Source organism: Equus caballus, chromosome 10 (genome assembly GCF_041296265.1).
Source record: "Equus caballus isolate H_3958 breed thoroughbred chromosome 10, TB-T2T, whole genome shotgun sequence".
Taxonomy (NCBI): Eukaryota; Metazoa; Chordata; class Mammalia; order Perissodactyla; family Equidae; genus Equus; species Equus caballus.
Genome location: NC_091693.1, coordinates 69,872,826 through 69,894,755, shown reverse-complemented (window position 1 = coordinate 69,894,755; position 21,930 = coordinate 69,872,826). Strand labels below are relative to the sequence as shown.

Here is a 21,930-nt window from a genome sequence, read left to right as displayed (position 1 = left end):
ATAGTATTAAGAATCATTTACTTTTCCTGTAAAACATTTTAATAACTTCTACCTTACTCAAGACCACATTTTAGTTTACATGCAAAGGAAAGAGAAGGAAAACGGAAAGAGCCAGGCATTAAGAGAGTTAGACTAGAGTCCAGCCACAAAATTCCAAGTATTTTAATAGTTATTCTTGGTTTTCCCCGGTTTTAAAGAAAAATTTGCTACCTTTGCAATCTGAAATCACATTCGCGTGTGAAGGCTATTCTATTTAGAATCAGAGGTTCACAAAGCCTTTAGGTGAGAGGTGCAGAAATCTTTTCTACAGTGTGTTTGACAGTTGCTAAGCCAACCTCTAGCCAAGTCCCTCCAGCGACAAGTACCTTATTAGTGCTCAAGTCAGCCCGTTCTGGTATTGAATACATCTGATAGCAAAAAAAGTTCCTCCTTATATAATTCAAATGCCATCCACCTTTTCAGCCTCTGAAAATGTGTAAGATTATGTTTCCATTAAAACCCAAATTATGATTTTGAGTCCTTATGGGCCCTTGTAAGAAATCGAGTCTTTAGAACACTTCTCCGGTATTTTTCATTCCACCAGAGTGTTGTTTCACATGCGCTGTCATACAGATCTAGCCCAGTTCTTCACTCTGGCTTTCTTGTCAATCTGCCATGCTGCTGCCTTGAACCCAGATGGTTCTTATAAGGTGGCAACTCTGCCAGGCACAGTCGGCTGTTACTGGTGGTTACTACTTTGTAGCTACAGTTTTTTCTTCGGCCATCCATCTCAAGTGTAGGACAAAATCTTCATGTAATTCTCTGTAGGCTATAATTCTCATCAAGATTTATCAAAGATTTGGGATTATATGCTATTAGATATAGTTGCCTTGAAGCCTGTAGGCCATGGAGCTTTCACAAAGCACATCCTATATAGCCTCTGGTTTTCTTCTCTGTAGCATGCTCAGTTCACCACCAAACAGAGTGTCCTTCAGCCTTAAATTCACTAGACCAAGGGAAAATATTTACCCTCACGCAAATCCCAGGTCTACATGATTCTATCCCAACATCTACTTTTTTCTAGGTAATTATCCTGTGAGGTTCAAGGACAATTATGTTAATATGTAATAATTCAACATCAGAAATTTCCCAAAGTGAGGGTTTTTCAGTTTTAGGAAATGCTAAGTAAAGGACCTCCTATCAGGAAAGGTTCTTGTTGGAACTAACAGAAAACAACTGTGGTTAACTTAAACAGGAGAGAAATTTGTTAGAAGAAAATTGGGTGGGCCCCAGAATCAGGCTTAGACAACAAACCGCATCGTGTAGAGGTCAGGCTGTTGGAGCAGGTCAGGCCCAGCTGCAGCTGGGGTCTGCTTAGGAAGCTGCCCTTCCTGCAGCCACCTCTGAACGCTGTGTCAGCCATCACTGCCAGACTCTATGTCCTTTTCACCTTTAGACCCTAAACTAGTGCTCTCCAGTGGCAATTTCCATGACAATGAAAGTGTATCTTCGCTGTCCAACAAGTAACCACTAGCCACATGTGGCTACTGAGCATTTGAAATGTGTCTGAAGAACTGAATTTTTAATTTTATTTGATGTTAATTAAAATGAATTTAAATAGCCACATGTGGTTACTTGTTACCACATTGGACTGCACAGCTCTAATCTATCTCGGAATTGTCAGTCAAAATTTTTCCAGGAGCCACTTTTCCGACACCATATGGGTCATCACATCAGTATAGACAGCATCCTCTCAATAAGCTTTGTCCCTCAACCATTGCACTAGGATGGCTTCAATAGGCCTTTTCATCATTTGACAAGGCCAGGAGCACCTAATGATGGGGTAACAAGGTCAGGGGATCTATCCATGCCCATAGAGTCTTAGTTAAGTGTCATGGCTCTAAAGCCAGACTTTATAGGTTAGAATTCTGGCTCTGCCACTTGCCATCTCTGTGACCTTAAATAAGTTATTTAAATGAGGTATTTGTGCCTCAGTTTCCTCGTGGATATGAGAGTACCTAACTCAAATAGTAGATAAATAAACTCAGATAAAGCATAGAAGAGTAACTGGTACCTAGTACGCTCTCAATGAATATCGGCTGTTATTTTCATGAATGCTACAAACACACAAATGATTTGCAAAAAACATTCAGTGGATACGCAACAGTTTTCCTATGAAAACTTGAATAAGTATGTCTACCAAAGTACTATGAGTCATAATATAACTCAAAAAGTTGAAAATGCCAAGACATTATTAACTGTAAGGGCCTAACTTCCAGAAGGGCCACTCTTACCTTCTTATTTGAGAATCTATCTTGTATTGTAAAATATCACCTTCGAAAAACAAGTAGTAAATTGTTTGATGATGAAACTTCTACTGTGCTTGTCAAAAGATTAAAAAAGAAACTTGTCTGCAGATTTAGGGTACAGAGTGTGGAACACACAATGAAGGAAACAATGACAATGCGACTAATCTGTGCTGACTCTGAAAAACTCATTAGTGGCTTCAGAAATTATTTCTGTCATTATACTGAGGGTTTTTATTTTTATAAAAACAGAAACCAAAAATGCAGAAAAGAACTCCAGCACTCAGATTCATACATGGAACATTGCAGTGGTGAAAGAAACTATGCTTGCCTTGCTTTCAGACATTTATTTCAGTCTGGAACTCTGCTTAGATCTCACTGTGGGCCTCCAGCAGCCAGCTTTTAGCACCATACAGTCCTGTTTTATGCAAGCTTTTTCTTTTTCCTCTGAAAAAAGGGAGAAAGAAAAAAATACACAGTAATCCTAATCCCTCAGAAAGAATTTCATTTCTTTCTAAAAAGATTAAAACAAGATAGAAGAAAGGATCTTGCTATATTTTTTGTGCATCCTTAGAAGACATTGTATTATCTAGCCAGCACAATTTTCCATCTGGTTTTAAAAACAAACATAACATATTTTAGTTGTCTACCATGTTATAGGGAGCAAATGGAAGAGTTATAATATAAATTTTTCCACAGAAAAATCCAACCTGGGGATTCTATTTTCTCATATGAGATCAATAAAAGTACCCCCACGTGCATGTGTATATAAATTTTGCAAGTCTTTTACCCATGTGTTTCTCAAATGCCACCAGCTCATAGAAAATAACAAACCCCATAGTTTTCTAGAAACCAAATCAGTAAGACATGGGATCTTCATCAGTTAAGAACTAAGTACTTTGAAGTATTCATACATACCAGCTGGAAGAAATACACCATTGTTGTACTTAAACCTAAACACGTGTATGTATTACTACTAAATTGGATATATTAAAGTTCACGGTTTCCTGGATGCAATTATGTGTATTTACGCGATTTCTCAACTGATAGTAAAAAAAAGAGAAATGTTATCTAAATTAATGCTTTATTTTTTTTGTAATTGATTTCCTAAAAGAATATGACATATTATGTGTATTTTAAAACTAGGATGTGTGTTTTGAGTTGATTTTCCAATAGCGGAGATGTGCCTAATGGTTCCTCAGCACATGTGCCTAACGGTTCCATGAATGACAGCATGAGTTTGTGAGACAGCTGGCCAAGGAGAGAAGAACTTTATTTATGCAAACGTAACACGTTCATATGAAAAGTTCACACTAGCGCCACGTTTTACCCAACCATATGACTAAATCTGAATCTGGAATACTGACATCTACTTGCACTTTTGACAAAGCTCTTTTGAGATGAAAATCCAGAAAAATTTACCCTTACTCATGGAATTTTCTGTTTTGAAATAGAAACTACTAGAGCTAACAAAGAGTGCTCTAATAGGGGGTCAACTTGTCCTGTCCAGGAGGACAAAGAGACAAGGGAAGTAGTGGAGAAGAAATGAAGTAGCCTTCGTCCCTCTATCCTCTTCCACTGAGCAGCAACGAGGTCGTTTCCTATTCCACTTTGTGTTAGAGACATGGGGCTGTTTATCTCATTAGGGAATTTTTTTTGGAAATTTGTTTATTTATTTATTTTATTGAGCTATCATTGGTTTATAACATTATATAAATTTCAAGTGTACATCATCATATTTCAATTTCTGTGTTGACTACGTCATGTTCACCACCCAATGACTAGGAATCTTAAAAGACAATGGGCAATGCCCTAAGACCATAGCAACTGATGGTCCTTCTTCCCCTAAATTTCTCTAGACATAAACCCCAAACATGAAACTTCCAAAGAAAAATAATCCTCCATGAAATTGCCTCTTCAATTTACTCACAAATCTCTTCTTCTTCCCTCTGCTGTCCCATTTCTTCCAAAGGCTACATTGCTAGAACAGTCTCTTGTTACTGAAGCAGGGGATTGGAATGTAATTCAAATGAGTAATATTCTTTGATGAATGAGAAAGAAAATCTCAGAGATTAATGAAGGCTTCTGGGGCCATTTCCTCTTGTTTTGGAAATAAATTAATAAGGACCCATTATCAAGAAGAATTAAATAAGTGTATGTCTTATTAAAACATCAGGGACCTGGTAGAAACCCAATCAACAGAGTATCTTCTGAGTAAACAACAACATTGGGGGCTGGGAGGACCAAGTCAAAACAGCTTTTGAAAGCACACACTCAGACTGTCTTCATAAGATATGTTTATACAACGCTTTCACACTTATTTGGAGAGTAAAAGTTTTAGCTGGTTAGCTATTTTCTTTATAAAACCACAAATAGATTTTTTGCTTGAATGTCTAATTGACTAATTCCTCTCCTTGCATAATTCATGCTTTTACACACACGTGCAAACACAAACACACGCCACACACACAATTTGGTATGGTATCAATGTCACATGAGTGTAAATAGCTAATTTTGGCAATTGTTTTATAATCTGATCATGAGTGATGTCTTAATCTAGAATTTTGTTTTTGTTTTTTGCTTTTTTTGAACAGAGGCATTTAATCTCTGGTTTAATCATTACCTATTCTTGAGTAGGAATGGAATGCCACGCAGTCCTTCCAAACACGCTTCTAAGTATCTGACCTACCCTAGGAATAGCCTCCCACTCCAAAGGAAAGTATAATCAAAATATTAAATCCACTCTTTAGAAGGTAGCTGGAGGTTCATTCTCTATCTTTTCCTCCCATGAAAATCTCTGCTGCCTGCTGCCCCATGCTGGGACCAGGAAACAAAAGCATGGTGGTGAATCAATGTTGCAGTTCAAGCTCTGAAAGAGAATTTCTATTAAAATGGGCAACAGATGTGAACAAAGAAAAGAAGTGGATCAAAGATGTGAACCCCATTCGTGAGATTATTTGCAAACACAAAGCATGTAGGTTTTTGTTATTTTTAACTTTCATCAATGCAACCGTCTGGGTGGAGGAGGAAATAACACCAAAAAATAAAATAAAGGGAGTGGGCAGTTATGGAATAGAAAGACTTGTAACTGTGAAAGGGAACAGGACTTAAAAGCAAGCAATTCCACACACGTTTTTGGGCACCTTATTTAGGAAGGCACTGTTGCGGACGCTAAGGGTACAGGCAGCACAACATGCCATGACTTTGACCTTGAGCAGCCAAGAGTCCAGTGGAGAAATCCAACTTACAAAATAACTTTAATAGAAGAGAAATATGAGAATTCCAGAGGATATAAAGTCAAGTTATTCATTATATATGTGGATGCAAACCATTGATATGCTTTTCAAGAAATTGTTTTCATAATCAAATAAAGATCTGAGCAATGGTTAGCTGTTGCATAAGAATTGGAACAGTTTGCAAACACCAGTAATTGTTGGCTCTTATGATTTATTCTCCCCGTGTGCTGGAGAGTCTGAAGCAGTTCTGTAGAAGAAGCAGTGGAGGGAAAGGAGAGCGAATGTGGAGCCTGTAATTTTCAGCACTTTGCTGGATTGTTACTCGTGGTTAGTCATTTCCTGCAACTTTGAACTTCACTGTCTCTCTCATTCCTTACTGGCCAATTACCATTCACACCACAAGTCACAACACCTTTGATTTGCTACTTGGCATCCCCAACCCCAAGTACATACTCACAAATTAGCACTCCTTAGTCCAGACTTTACAATTCTTCAAGTGCAATTTGGAGGTTTCTTTTGAAAGCATGGAGTAGTTATTGGATACTCGCTTATATAGTTCTCATTTTTCTAATGAAATGTCAAAGCCAGTGACAACTGTCAACTAAGTCTCAAAATGGCCCTATGGCAATGAAGGATGAAGAGAATAACGACTTATTGTTCGCTGATGATCATTAAGCAGATATCAGGAAAGTTCAGGTGAGAAACTTTACCTGAGGTCGTAGAAGAAAATGGGGAAAAGTGTTGGGTTTGTCCTTACTTTAAAAGCTGGCTTTTCATTCTAAGAAACATGAACTAGATCAACAATAAAGATACTAAGCACTTATTTTAGGACTCTGAAAATGTTCTAAGGTCTATGGAACAACTTTGAAAGGCTCTCTTTTGATAAGGATATTTGTGTAAGGAAAAGAAAGATTGTAGTTCAAATTTTCCTGGTCAATGATCTCAAATGGCAGGGGTACTCAAATCAAGTCCAAAAGCTGTTCCAAATTCTAAATCAGAAAACAAATTAATTATTCTTAAATGTTTAGGTAACATATACATTACAGTTAGCCTAGTTAGTATAGTCATAAAATAGTATTTTTATGTGCTAATTTCTTTTTTTATGGTGGGCATTCATATCAGTTTTATTCAGTGAGGAGCATTGTCTTAGGAATTTAAATGATTGTAGAGGCTGCCTGTAACATTTTATTTGCTCAAAGTTAATCATCAAAATGGAAATAATATTTTTTTCCTTTATTTTGAGGAAGATTAACCCTGAGCTAACGTCTGTCACCAATCTTCTTCTTTTTTCCTGAGGAAGACTGGCCCTGAGCTGTCATCCCAGCCCGTCTTCCTCTGCTTTTATATGTGGGACACCTGCCACAGCATGGCTTGACGGGCGGTGCTATGTCCGCACCCGGGATCCGAACCGGCGAACCCCGGGCCACTGAAGAGGAACGTTTGAGCTTAACCTCTGCACCACCGGGCAAGCCCCCTGATGAATTTATTTTTGATTTATCTTATTCTGAGTAGCTAGGGCTAGCAAAAACAGAGAAACCTAAACAAATGGAAGGAATCAAAAAACAATAGTTTCTGATTTTAATTTATTTCTATGAAAAAGTAGGTTTCATTCTGAAACAATTTGTTTTGTGACAGCGTCCAGAAATGTATTGTGGTAGAAGATATGTTTGCTCCTTTAAGTAACAACTTCACAAATAAACACATTAATTAATTGGAAAGGGTAACATCCAGCTTCCTACCCTAATGAAATGAAAAAAGGCATAAAGTAAAAACAAATCAATAGCACTTTAAAGTGGTCAAATTATTTTCACAGTGAGTGATGGATTCATGGACAAAGAGAATTTTAAAAAGAGAGTCAGAACACAAGAAACAGTCAGCTATTCAAGGTCTGTAGGCTTATAAAAGGAAGTTAGGGGGCTGGCCCCGTGGCCGAGTGGTTAAGTTCACGCGCTCCGCTGCAGGCGGCCCAGTGTTTCGTCGGTTCGAATCCTGGGCGCGGACATGGCACTGCTCAACAAACCACGCTGAGGCAGCGTCCCACATGCCACAACTAGAGGAACCCACAACGAAGAATACACAAGTATGTACCGGGGGGCTTTGGGGAGAAAAAGGAAAAAATAAAATCTTTAAAAAAAAAAAAAAAAAAGGAAGTTAGAACGGGAATTTAACCTAACAGCATAGTGATTTTGATTATTTATGATAACGAAGGATGCAGTGAAGAAGGGCTATATATTAATAAAAAACGTAGCAAAGAACCGTTTCTTTTTCTAGTGCCTTTCAGCTTACATCTTCCTGCCATATTTTAAAGAAAGTCCTCTTGGTCTACACATAATGAAATTGTCCCAAGTCAGTGTAACCTGTTCTTTTCATCCTCTTGATCAGATGAATATAACAATGTATCAGAGAGAAGGATCTAGTTTGAGAGAGAGAAGGAACATTCTGGAATCATACCTAACTGGAAGATCAATTCTCGAGAAATTAAAGACTAATTGTACATAGTTACAAAGGGGGATTTGAAGTCATAAGAGTAACAGAAAATTTTAAAGACCATAGAAAAGGCAGATGTATAACAGCTGAGTGTTTTGTGCTAGATTGGATATCACTGAAATGGGGTGGTTTGTGCCTGACTCCCGTATGTTCACAAATGAAGCAGAGCACACACACACACACACACGCGCACACACACACACACACACACACACGAGTAAATCACTTTTCCTCTTAGGAGATCTCATGGGTCCAATTCCTGGGTTCCACAAGGCGGACTTGCTTTCTCTCCAGTCCCATTTTCTCTCATGTGCTGCCTCGCATGTCACCCTTCAGAAGCACCAAAGTGTTCCTTGTGTCCACACTTCCCCCTACTTCCTCCAACAAGCACTTATGCCATGCTCTTCCTTAAGAAGGCTCTCTCCATGAAAAACTTTCCCATATTTCATTGCCGCTCATTCATAATATATGCAGGTCAGGCATTATCTTCTCTAGGAAAATTTTCCTAGTCCCTTATTTGAATTAATTGTATGTCTGGGCACTCTAAGTAAAATCCTGGGCAAATACACATGTAAATATACCATGCATTTCCTTGTCTGTCTCCCTAAGGAGACTTTTAGCATCTCCAGTGTAGATATGTGCTTTAATCACCTCCAGCTCATTGCACGGCACAGTGCTCAGTACATACCTAGTGAAATAAACCCAGCAGAACTGAAAGCCAGACTAGGTCAGTGCTAGTCAACGTGTGATCCACCAACTGGCACCAGACTGCAAATAGTGTTTCTGGTGCTCTGCAATGAGATATGTACAGAAATTGAAAGGAGGCATTTAGAAGCTTTTATTGCAATTTAACATTGTTGTTATATTTAAGCTCCTGACTTGTGTCTGTGAACAGAGTATAGACTAGTTTTATACTGTCAAACTTATACTGTGAGTCCTATGCGGCATGAGATGCATAATAATTATGCACAGTAAGAATATATTGCAACATGTGACATTTTCAGGTTAGTCAATTGCAACTCCAAAATATATAGAAATATGAGAAAATGCAAGCATTTGTTTATTCTTATAACTTGTAATTTTCAAATCATTCCATATTAATCAAATTAAATTTATGGTTTAATATTATCAGCTAAATAACAGACATAAAAATGCACTATTTATTTGCATTTTTAATTAATGTATGGTAAAATAGCTTCATTGGATTACTTTTGGCTAGAAAAGGAAGCATTTCTCTAAGTATGAACATACAAGTAAATGAAATGATCATGATGACTATGACAGTCATTCTAAGAAAGTAAAGACCAAATGAATTTGTACTTCTTTTACTTGGAATTATGATCCTCACACCCTGAGTTCTACTTTGTAGTCATAATTGGTGGCAGAATGCTAAAATCGCAGTTGGTTATTAGTAAAGATGTATTGGCTAATGAAGTAAAGAAACTATTAAAAGTTGAGGGTCATTTACATACAAATCATAAACCACAGGTTTAAAACCAAAATGATTCTGAAAGAAAGACTGTTAAATTCAAAAGCCAATAGAAGAAGGTGCTTAATATTTAGTAATTAATTAATATTAGTGATTTTCAGTCTTTTTGTAAAGTAGCACTTTGGGGTGCTAAGAATCAGAAATCATAGACAACTGCTGAAGCGCTAGTGAAAGACTGAATCAAAGATGCTGTCTTAGAAATACTGGGAAAATCTGCAGAGAAGAGGTAAGATTATGTGTGTTTCCAATGACATCATAGTTGGATGTTTTCAGAAACTGCTCAGTTCTGTGGAAGACCTATGCAAAGAATAAGCAAAACCAGCAGAGTATTTTTTTTATTGCACTTGACAAATGCACATGTATTATTAACATAGCAATTCTTTTAGCGTATGTGCAATCTGTACATGATGGTGATGTGAAGGAAGAATTATTTTTTTGACCTTCAGTGATGACAATGAATGCTAACTCTGAAACTGTATAAAAGTAAGAAAACGATGAAGTATTACATTATCAACAAATTTGGTTTGGAGTCTAAGTTTTGCACGGGACAGCGTTCTGATGGTGGGCCAGCTGTGACAGAATAATGTTCTGGAGTTGTTATGTAGCTTGAGGAGCTTGGGTTAGAATGAAAGTAACGCACTGCTTCCTTCATCAAGGAAATTTTTCTATTAAAATGAAAAGACAGCTGTAATAAGCAGTACCCCAACAACATAGTAAAAATTTGTATTATGTAAAGGCTAATGCGTTAAATTAGAGATTATTTTCTTTATCATGAGATAATACGGAAACGGATTATAAACTACTGATATTGCACGCTGAGGTGAGAGGCTGAAAGAGAGGACAATTTCTGTCGAGCAGGTTTACACTATGATATACATTCTTTGTGCATCTGCAAGATAAGAAATAATTTGGTCCCAACTGTTTAAAGATAGGAATTGGCCCACCAGAATTTCTTGTCTCTGTAATGTGTTTGCTTTTCTTTTTCAAGTGATTTTAATACTTGTATGCATGCAAGGAAGGCATGCAACCTGATTTTCAGTGGCAGATAAAATTGAAGAGCTAATATGAAATTAGAAGCTTGAAAGAATAGAGCTTCTATAAATGATGATAGATTTCATAATAAAACAACAATTATCAATAAAGTCGGTGACGATCTAGATATTGCACATCTGTGGAAAGTTATCCCCAAACACCTTATAAATTTGATAGAATATTATTTTGTCTGTGATTCTAATAAAAGAAAAATTGGAGTTGTAGTTTGTATGCCTCTGTTTCTTTCATTTCATTATTCTAGTAATTTAGTTTTATTGTAGTTTACAAAAGTATAGATTGTAAATAAATTACTAATAAAAAACAGTTCCTTCACCACAGATAGTTTGAGAAAAACTGTTCTAGAGCTGTGCTTCTCGGATTTTATTGTTGACGTGAATTACCCCAGGATCTTGTGAAAATCCAGATTCTGGTTCGTCAGATCTACAGAGGGCACAGAGATTCTGTTTTTCTAACAGCTCCTGAGTGATGCTGACATTGCTGGTCTGGGGACTACACTTCGAACAGCAAGTTTCCTGATAGCAGCTCCCGTCATTCTTTAGATAACATTTTTAGCTGTTAAAGTCACTACACACTCTTGTTTTGTGAGAAAACGGTCTTCAATTTTTGATAAAGTGTTTAAAGAGTACATGGAAGTACATAAGGAAACTCAGAGGGACGAGGCCATTTCTCTGCTGTGATCACTGTGCCTGGTGTACGGGGTTTGCTCCAGCAACGGGTATTAGCGCCTTCTGGTAATTTCCAAGCCTGGTGGGACTGGACCCTGGTCTCAGTGGTGAGTAACCTCAAAGGTTGCTGAAAAGGGAAAGGAAGCCCGTGTAAGTTTGCAATTTGTCAATAACACTTCCCTGGGAACATGAGCCAGGCTATTTCTAAGTGGAGAACATTCTCCTTGATTTTTTGATGTCATTCGAGTCAACAGGGTACAAATCCCTCCACCCTGCATTTCCACTGGGCCCGGGGCTCTCTATAGAATCATTAGTATAAAATAATAAGCATTGGTGCAAAATGTGAAAATTTAAGGCCCTGTTTTCTGATGTGTTACTCACTCTTTGAGGCTAATGTACGATCAAAGCCAGAAACATAATGGTTTCTTCACGAACAGTAGCATCCTCTAAGGAGTGTGGGTGAGGCCACGGTATTGAACTAACTTCAACGTGGCCCTTCAGTTCTAGGTAGTTTGCAGGCTACGCAATGTCCCTGTTAAGTACGCTCAGTTAAATGTAAAAATGCAACCAAGAGCCTTTGAAATGGAAGGAAATGAAATGAAAGCCGAAGGCTACAAGTCTGCAAACTGATAGTTTAAAGAATAGTGTTTATCGATTGCAAACACAGTACAATGCATTTGAGCAGAAAGCTGTGCGGATAGATCGTGACTTTGAATATAAACAAAGAAATAAATGCAAATACAAAAATTATCCGAACATAGCCTCATTCTGATTTTTCCAAAGAAGTATAATTTCTCAGTGTTATGCTGATTTCCTAAGTTATCTTGTTCTATAGAACACATCATTATCATTCTGCCTTCACAGTGATTTTCAATAGTTAGAGAAAGAAAACTATATGGCAATCCCAGACAGTGTACACAGAGAGAAAAAAAACCCCGTCATTTAAAAATTTTTAATCTCGTTTAGACTATTTGAAGAAAAAATGTTGCTATTGTGAAGTAAAAAGGCTTTTCTTTTTACTTATCTTTCCCAAATAGCTTTCTTCACATTTGTATGTGTCATAAAGCTAACCTTAAATAGTCTTATGAGGACCAGCTCTGATGGCTTAGTGGTTGAAGTTCAACGCGCTCCCCTTTGGTGGCCCAGGTTTGGTGCCCGGGCGCAGAGCCACATCACTCGTCTGTCAGCAGCCATGCTGTGGCAGCGGCTCATGTAGAAGAAATAGAGGGACCTACAACTAGAATATACAACTCAGTACTGTGGCTTTGGGGAGAGGGTGAAAAAAAAAATGGGAAAAAAGAGGAAGATTGGCAATAGATGTTAGCTCAGGGCAAATCTTACCCATCAAAAAAAAAAAGTTTTAGGAATGAATTGCGGGACATCATAATAATTACCAATTCTCAAAGCAAATTTAAGAATAAATTATGGCATGAAAATTCATATAAGTATGTGTAAGTATTGGAAAAACTTACTTGATTTAAAGAAATTATGTGCTGTCCTTTGAAGAAAACTTTTAAAATAAACAACAATAATAGTAATGATCAAGAGCTTCTAGGACTTTTATTGACCTGTTGACTATAAAGTATATCAAGAATCCCCATTCAGCATGTAAAACATTAACATTCCCAAGATGGACACATGGCATTATTTTTCCAGCTCTCTCAAAATGTCATTTGAAAAATTTTTTTTTTTTCCAAATGTCTAGGATGAAATTTTTTTTTTCTGTGGTGTGGAAGATTCGCCCTGAACTAACATCTGCTCAAATCCTCCTCTACTTTGCATGTGGGATGCTGCCACAGCATGGCTGATGAGTCGAGTAGGTCCACTTCTGGGATCCGAACCCACAAACCCAGGCCACTGACACAGATTATGCAGAACTTTAACCACTCGACCATGGGGTCAGCCTCTGAAATCTCTTTTTAATTTGCATCATTTCCTATTTGCAATGACAGCAAAATCTGATTATTAGCAAAATGATAGACTGTTTTCTGGCCACCAGCTGTCACAGATTCTGGGAATTAGAGAAAAAGGAAGATTAGCACATAAAGGAGATAAAACAACCAACCTCTTGCCCACGTCAGATATATTCATAGGATGTTTTGAAATAGAGGAGGCCAGAACAAAATTGAGTAGTGAACAGGTGAAAAGAGTATCTTTTAAACCTTTTACTTGGGTAATGATCTGAAGTGATATACAAAGCAAAGTAAAATCCAGAAATGTTACAGTAACTTTGATCTAGGATTTAAAAATCTCAGAATAAAAGAGTAATTTGTTGCATTGAGTGAATACTCATGGTAGGTTATTTTCAGATAACAACTGTACATGTCTTTTGTGTATGTGTGTTTTTTCATATAGTTGAGTAATTACATCCCTTGTTTTTAGATAGCCTATAGATATTTTCATGATTCAATATTAAAATATGGCTTTTGGACATCTCTCTTTTTTCTTTCTTTTTTTTTTTTTTGAGGAAGGTTAACCCTGAGCTAACATCCATGCCAATCTTCCTCTACTTCATATGTGGGACACCTACCACAGCATGGCTTGCCAAGTGGTGCCATGTATGCACCCGGGATCCCAACTGGCGAACCCCGGGCCGCTGAGAAGTGGAACCTGTGCACTTAACCGCTGCTCCACCAGGCCGGCCCCTGGAGATCACTATTTTTATCAAGATTTATTCTTCTGAAAAGAACTGCTTCTATTTGCACTTATCCAATTCAGGTGGTTGTGCTTATATCAGTTTATTCTGTGGGGATCCACTGTTGGACTTTTAAGAGAATTTATGCAAAGCTGTAATTTTTATTTATTAAAAGTTGAGAAGATATCAAAGACAACTGAATTTAATTATTATTGCACATTTTGGGTATTCTGCTTATGAACCAGGTATGTTTGATGTGTAATAATAGTAATACATGTTATTTATTTCAGAGCATTTCTGCTCTAATTAATGTTGCTATAAGCTAAATTCTTACATTATTTTTGTATTGAGAGTAACCTAAAGAATTAAAAGTATACACATTGAATACATTTTTATCAAGATATAAATTGAAGTAAATATAAAATATTAAAAGTGGTTTTCAAGAAAGACTATTTTTCTTCTCAAATATTAAATTTATCTATTAAAATTACAGGCAAAATGCCAATTTTAATTTATATACACCAAACGTTTTAATAAAATTACTTATTTTTAAAATTTATTTCATTGAAACTTGTTAAATATTTTGTGTTAAAATATTATTCTAGCATTTTGTGTCCATCTAGTTGCCAATGTAAGGAATCATTATCATGCCTTAGGCATGTTACTTGACCACATATATAGAAATTTAAGAGTAATCGGAATTGCTTAATATTACGAAATGTTTGTCAGTTTCCACTTGCAACTTTTGTGAATACCTAGCTAATCTGCAAGTCCTTTCAGAATGACCAACTCAGACACAAATGGAAGCATAAAAATGGATGCTCTCAGCAGTACTGGGAAATCATATTTCATTATGCAAAAATGTATTGCACCATGCTATCTGAGAGGAAAGATTTGGCAAGTTAAGTCATTTGTCTTTTTTCTTATTTAATGTGTCTGCCTCCCAAATCTTCTCTGCCCTTGGAAGTGGTGTCCATCTCCAACATTGGCAATGGCACAACTTGCAGACTTTTGAGGACTGTGGCCTTTCGTTTTGAGAATATAAGGCAAAAGATGTGATAAAGTGTTTCCCCGGGGCTTGCATGCTGCTGGGCAGGAAAGCAGATGTGAAAGGTTTCAGGTGTTGCTCAGGGTCTTGAACTGAGCTCTGCACCCTAAGTGACGTAGGCACCCATTTTGTCATTAATGGATTTTTTTTTCTGTTTGTGATATCCAGAGTCCTTTAAAACACAGGGCCCAAGGCAGGTGCCATTCTTGCCCAGGTTTCAGGGCAGATTTTGTATTTGTTTTCTTTTGTTTTTTAAAATATGATACAGAGGGCTTAAGAAGTCAGTCTGAGGGGCTGGCCCTGTGGCCGAGTGCTTAAGTTCTCGTGTCTGGCTTCAGCGGCCCAGGGTTTCGCCGGTTCGGATCCTGGGCGTGGACCTAGCACCGCTCATCAGGCCATGCTGAGGCCGCGTCCCACATACCACATAGCAGAGCCAGAAGGACCTACAACTAGAATATACAACTATGTACTGGGGGGCTTTGGGGAGAAGAAACAAAAAGAGAAAGACTGGCAAAGATGTTTGCTCAGGGCCAATCTTAAAAAAGAAAAAAGAAATCAGTTTGGGAATTCAACACACATATTCAGTCAAGAAATATTTCAATAATGGAAAAGTTCAAACTGACTTAAATTAGAATTCCTTTAAAGGAAAAAAAGAAATTTTGGCCTGCTTCAAGGGTAAATATTATATGATTTGCACTTACGTAAAGTATAGTTTACATGTTTTGGAGGTAAATAGGGCTTCTGCATAGAACATGGATATTTACAATTGATATTTCTACGTCAATACCCGTCACCTTCCCATTAGAGATTTTCCTATGTGATCTCGAGAAAATTCTCCGGAAAGAATTCCACGTGTTTCACAAAATATTTTGTAAAGTCATTGTTTCAATTTAATTATAAATAGCTAACATGATGCTAATTATATCTATGAATTATAGGTTTGCTGAGAAGAATATATATTTTTATATAAAGGACCAAAAAGAAAAAAGGAAAGCAAAAAGAAAAAAAGAGAAACATGCTAGCAAGTCAAATGGCAAAAGTCTGGCAATTTATAATATAAATCTGCCAGGGTGAATCCATTCTGCTGCTTTACAGGGTGGCCACCTGCCAAATCGCTCTGTGTCGCATCCTCAATGGGTTTGACGAAAGGAAGTGGAAAAGGGCCTCTGCTGTAACGCTATGGCTCAGTTAATAAACACTCATTCACAACACCTTTAATTGTTTAAATTGAGTATTCTGTCTGCGAGAACGTGCAGGCTTGTAGCTAACAAGAACCGAGCTAATTCTGATTCGACATTTTAAAATACCTGTTTTGAGAACATCTCATTTATTAATGATGTGCTTAGGATCCATATTTTAGACAAAGGGCAAATAAAGTCCACGTCCTAGAGGGTTGCGTTAATAATAAATAGAGCATAAATATAAACTCCTCCTCTGTTCCACATTTAAAAATTTATGATTTGGATTTTAACCAAGTGAATTTCCCAGGAGTAATGCTTCCATCAGACTCTAGCGTTCCCATTATTGCTTAAATCAGTTATACATAAGGTTGTCTAAATGTCCAAAGTAAAACATTCCATTCTTTTGGTTTTTTTCATATCATTAGTTAAGAGAAATGCTAAGTGAGGGGGAATAAAAGCTTTACAGAATTAGGCATTGGAGGAAAAAAACCACAAAAATAATAGAAAGCGTCCAAAGGAAATACAACAAGACAATAGAAATATTTAATCTAGAATCACGGAACATTTTTGGTGGATGTTATCTTAGAGATGATCTAATCCAGCTCTTCATTCATTTTAGATAGGAAGTAAAGGGGGGCTTAGTCATTCTAGTCTAGTGTCATTCTTCAGTGCAGTTTTTGAACTTTGATGTTCACTGGAAACACCCAGAGAGCATGTTAAAATGCAGCTTAGAGTCCCACTGATTCATTCGTTTGGAGTGGAGTAACAGAATGCCATATTTTCAACAGACGTCTTAGGTGAATCTCAGGCATGTGGTCCACGGACCTCACTTATAGAAACCCTTTATGACCCCATGTAACTCCTCTGCATAGAAGATAGCACTGAAGGTCCAGAAGGCTAGGAGGAAGATGACTGACTAGTAAAATGATAGAAATGCAAGAAAATAAGCATATTGAGATTTCTCACCCGTCACAACCCTGGGAAACAGGAGTGAAGAGCAGTAACTGCAAATAGGACACCAGTGTATCCATTTTGACACTTGAGGTGGGGTACCTCCATTTCCAATTTGCACCCAGCATCATTCCCCATTCTTCCCTTTATTTACCATGTTGTTTGTGTGTTTGTGAGCATGTGTTAGTATCTATCTCTCCCTCCACACCATGAACTCCTCTGAAGCAAGGAACTGTCATACTTTTTCTCCCGCTCTCCACCTCTCTCCCTTCACTCCTAGAACTGTTCACATAAAAATGCGGCATAAATAAAGTACTGTGGAGAAAACATGCTCCCAGAATTTGTCTCTGAAAATGTCTTTTTATGAAAAGAATTTTGACATATCCAGCTATCAGATACATTTTATGCTGGAATTCAGCGGAACTAAACACAACCACATTCTGGTGGGAGAGAGTTCTACAAACAAGGATTCATACTTGAGAAGGCATCAGTGAATCCTGAGGTAGATGGCCAAGGCTGGAATTATTTGTAGATGGAGTCAATGCTGCCAGGCAGAACCTGAGGGCAGCTGGTGAGGGCTTCTGTCCAAATGTGCAGCCTCTTGCATATTCGTTAATGCTTAACGTTCATTACTTTGATCTAAGGCAGTTGTTAAAATCCAAATATGTAGTCTTGGGAGAGAACATGTTAAGTCACACTAGTATCACCATTGATAGCAAGATGCCTGTTAGTTCATCAATATAGGTAGACAATAAATATATGCCAAATAAATGAGTGAATAAACAAAAAAATAGTTGCTGAGGGCAATTGAACTTACCCAATTTATAGAAGACTAAGGGTTAAATCCAATGTGCTGGTAAGTTCTTTTGACTCTATCCCATAGCCTAAGGGAGTAGATGTTTCAGGAGGGAGGAGAGAGAGACGGCTTAGCAAGGTGGCACAGAGGAGGGGGCGCTGCTCTCAGCACTTGTTCTGCTGGCAAAGAATGAATGGCATTGACCCAGTTAAGGATATGGATAGACAAATGAAGTCAATTTTGGCTCTTATATACATTGTTGTTAGCAAAATGTCACCCAGACGGCAGTGGACCACACAGTCGTTCCACGGCGTCTAGCAGGAGCCCCAGGTGAGTGTAATTAATGGGAATGGGTGGTTTTCAATGAAAGCAACTCTGCATCCATTTGAATATCTGCTGCTGCAATTTATTTATAGCACCACAACCCTCTCTTATCAGGGGGAAAAGAGCTAACTTAATACTATTACTTTTTAGGGTAACAGAGAGAGGCAACAACAAGGGCAGATATGTTTATACCTTCCTTTTTATGAAAGTATTCCATTGATGGAATGACCACAATAAATGATCTCTCTTTACCCGGTTACTACCAAAAATCAATTCTTCATGTATAAAATGTGGGTAATGAAACTCTCCTAACAGGATTCTTGAGAGAGTTAAATGAGGTACTATCTGTAATATTAGTACATTTCCTGGTCAAGCTAAGGACTTAATTCATAGTCCCCAAGTTTACAATATATGTGGATTGTTAAGAAAAAATGGTGGCAATAGCAATATGGTTGCCCAGATTCCATGATGCGTTATTGAGTTCTCCATATGGACAAGATTCTTAGGATTTTCAAATATGCAGGTAATTAAAATATTTGCATTTTAAGCAAACAAAGAATAGAACACACAAGTATTTGTGTATTTTAAGAAAGTGCTATCTAATTAATAGCCGTACTGGGAAAGTTGAAGACTAGGTAAAGAATTCAAACAGCCTTCAGGTGGAATTGCATCTTAAAATCCACTGGTCATAAGGTGAATGTGAACTCTGCTTTTGGTGGGCAATGAGAACAATTTCTGTTCATCTCTGGGACTTGTAATATGCAAATGGTCATACATAAAGTAGACATTTGAAATTTTTTTAAAAACTTAAAAAATCTATTCTTAAATATATAGCTAAAATAATTATTATGCAAACCAAAAGAATTATGTCTTACTTTTAGCTGTTTGGTTTTTTCCTTTTTTTTTTTTTTTTTTGAGGAAGATTAGCCCTGAGCTAACATCTGCCACCAATCGCCCTCTTTTTGCTGAGGAAGACCGGCCCTGAGCTAACATCCATGCCCATCTTCTTCTACTTTGTATGTGGGATGCCTGACACAGCATGGCTTGCCGCTGCGCCACCAGGCCAGGCCCTAGCTGTTTGCTTTTTCCCCCTGCAATCTGTAATTAGAAATTTTACAAATCAACCTCAGAAATACACTTAGTCTTTTCCATAAGCCTTACCTCTATGGAACAGATCCATGGAAAATCATTACTGTATGATTTCTGACTGGGAAGTTTTTTATTGCATTTGCGAGGGTGGGAGCTCTGAGCTTGGGATCACAAGGCCTGTGTTTTCATTATCATTCTGCATCTAATACCAGAAGGCACCAGATAAGATTCTTACACTAAGACTCAATTTCCTTATTTTTAAAACGAAATATATGGTTCCTATCTGCTTTACAGAGTCAAATAAGACGATAAATGTGGAACGCTTTGAAAAACCTGTAAAGTGTGGTAAAATGGGAAGTTTACATGAGTGTCGCTATGCTCTCGCTCAGCTCTTGCTGTTTCAACTACTGTTCCAAAAAAACGTAATTAGGCGGAATCATTGCTACCTAATATTCAGGAATCAATTCCTCCGAGCCTAACAAATGTGCCACAAAGCACAATGCATATTGGGATTCTCTTGCTTTGCATTCCACTGAGCAGAATATTATTTGGTCCACAGGCTGATTACCATCTTCCTCTTATGTATCAAAATTTGACCCAGCCCATGGAGTTTTCAATGTGTATTCCAGATTTAATTATCCTATTTTTCTCTAAATTCTCTTCACATGACTTAGTGCAACTTGAGGACTAAATTGTTTATCCACTGCTTTGTGTCCAAACCAACTTTGGATCCTGAGGATAAAGTCTGTATCTGATCTATAATTTTATAGCCAACAGAATCTAGCAGGGCGCTGGAGTAGCCACAGAGTAGGCAGTCAACGGTGGTGAGCAGTCATTTATTAATTGATGAGGACATGCTCCTGGATTGAAATCTTCCCCGGAATACAACTTTTGGTGACAGCTAGGGAAGCAAGGGATTGTTGGGGCAATTAGAAGACAGGAGATGAGCAAAAGTTCCTTTGAGAAAACTACGTTTAGACAAGATGAATGAGAGAGAACTGAAATGGAGGATTAAGGCAAATCCACAGGTCAAATTCACAGAAACACATTTAACAGGAGATTTTTGACAAAGAAATAATGATTAATTTTATTAGACTACAATTTAAATCAGTTATCTAGCAATAATGGATCAAAGACGTAGCAAGATGTGTGAAAAGGATGAAAGGAAGGGAATTATTATTTCACTTGCCTCTTATGTATCAGGGTCTGGAAAAATGCTGTATGTAAACTGCAGTTTAAGAGAAAGGATGTGGTTTTCTGTTAAGCTATAGATAGCGTAAGGGTGAAAACAACTCTAACGATGATAGTCAGATTAAAAAAGATGGGACAATTCAGGGATTTAAGTTTTGTGGTTTTTCCCTCTCTCAATATTAGGAGTTAGAGTGGAGGACAAACATATTTGCCAACATCCATTGAAAGAAAGTGACATTGAGAGTGCTGGAAAGAATGGGCAGTGACAGATACCTGGACAGATTTCCTACGATATTGCTGTAAAATTTCCAAGCCATGTGCACAATTTCTGCAATTCATAAGCAAACAGCATGCAGATTCTTGTACTTTCCATTAAGTTCAGCAAAGAAAGCAGAACAAAAGGAATTGCAAAGACATATTTTGGAGGAGAGGTGTTTGAACAATATAGTAAGAAAACAGAATGAAGTGAAGTTAATAGCCATGATTTTTTTAAGGAAGAAGGGAGTCAAATAAATAGTCTTTTGTTTTGCTTCTAGGAAAAATTGGAATCCTAATGGATCTGAGACTACACATCACCTTTTGGGGGCTATTATTTTTTGTATGGAGTGGATGATAGAACAACATTTCCCTACTGAATCTAGATAAGAATGGGCCAAAACTGTAATTGTTTTCAGAAGTTCAAAGTCACCAAAAACATATTTCAGTAAAGAATACAAAAGAAAAAGAATATTCAAGTCGTGGGAAAGAAGATACAGAAGTGATATTTTGAGAGGGAATGGAGTGTCGTTAAATGTTGATTCATAATAGAGGAAAATTCCATCGGCTTTGTTTCTTATAGCATATTTCTCTTTGGTACCAAAGTCAGTATTATCATTGGGTTAAATAATAGCCAGGTAAATTCTTGCTGTTTTCATACTGGAGCTCCAAACAATCTCAGGATTTGTTTTTACATGTACTATAAATCAGCAGAATAAAAGACACACATTAATAAATAACTTGAACTTTCTTCTACACTTGGAGATTTGAGCCAGCTTAAAAAATGCATAAGCCAGTCCAAACTTGGTGGATATTTCTTTTATTTCCTTAAGTAAATTTTGTCAACTGCCAAATAAAAAAATTCTAATTTATTAATACTTGAATGAATAATTCACTCTCAGATACTGAATGATCCAAAACAAATAGGCCCGTTTGTATATTTAGTTATATGAACTCATGAACGTATTGCCTCATAAATCTAACAGTTTACTGAACTAAAAAAAAAAAAGTGTTGACTCTTAAGGGCCCCACGATTATCTCCCACTGCAGACATCATGGTTCCCTTTACGCTTTAGGATTTGTTTCCTCTTTATGGTACTGTAAATATTTTACCTATTTTTTTCTCCATTATGTCTGTGGTGCTCCTCAGTAGGCATTTAACGGACCTTTAGTATGGTCTCAGTAAGTTTTCCTAAGATATCCTGCTGTTTCTGTAAAGATGTTAGTTAGTTACTTTCTAATGTA

At 37.2% G+C, this 21,930-nt stretch overlaps 1 long non-coding RNA gene across 1 annotated transcript in view; it reads left to right on the top strand.

Annotated features, from left to right (window-relative positions):
* LOC106782498 (uncharacterized) overlaps positions 1-21,930 on the top strand; it is a 67,780-nt gene that overhangs the window by 32,545 nt on the left and 13,305 nt on the right. The gene's annotated exons all lie outside the window — the stretch shown is intronic.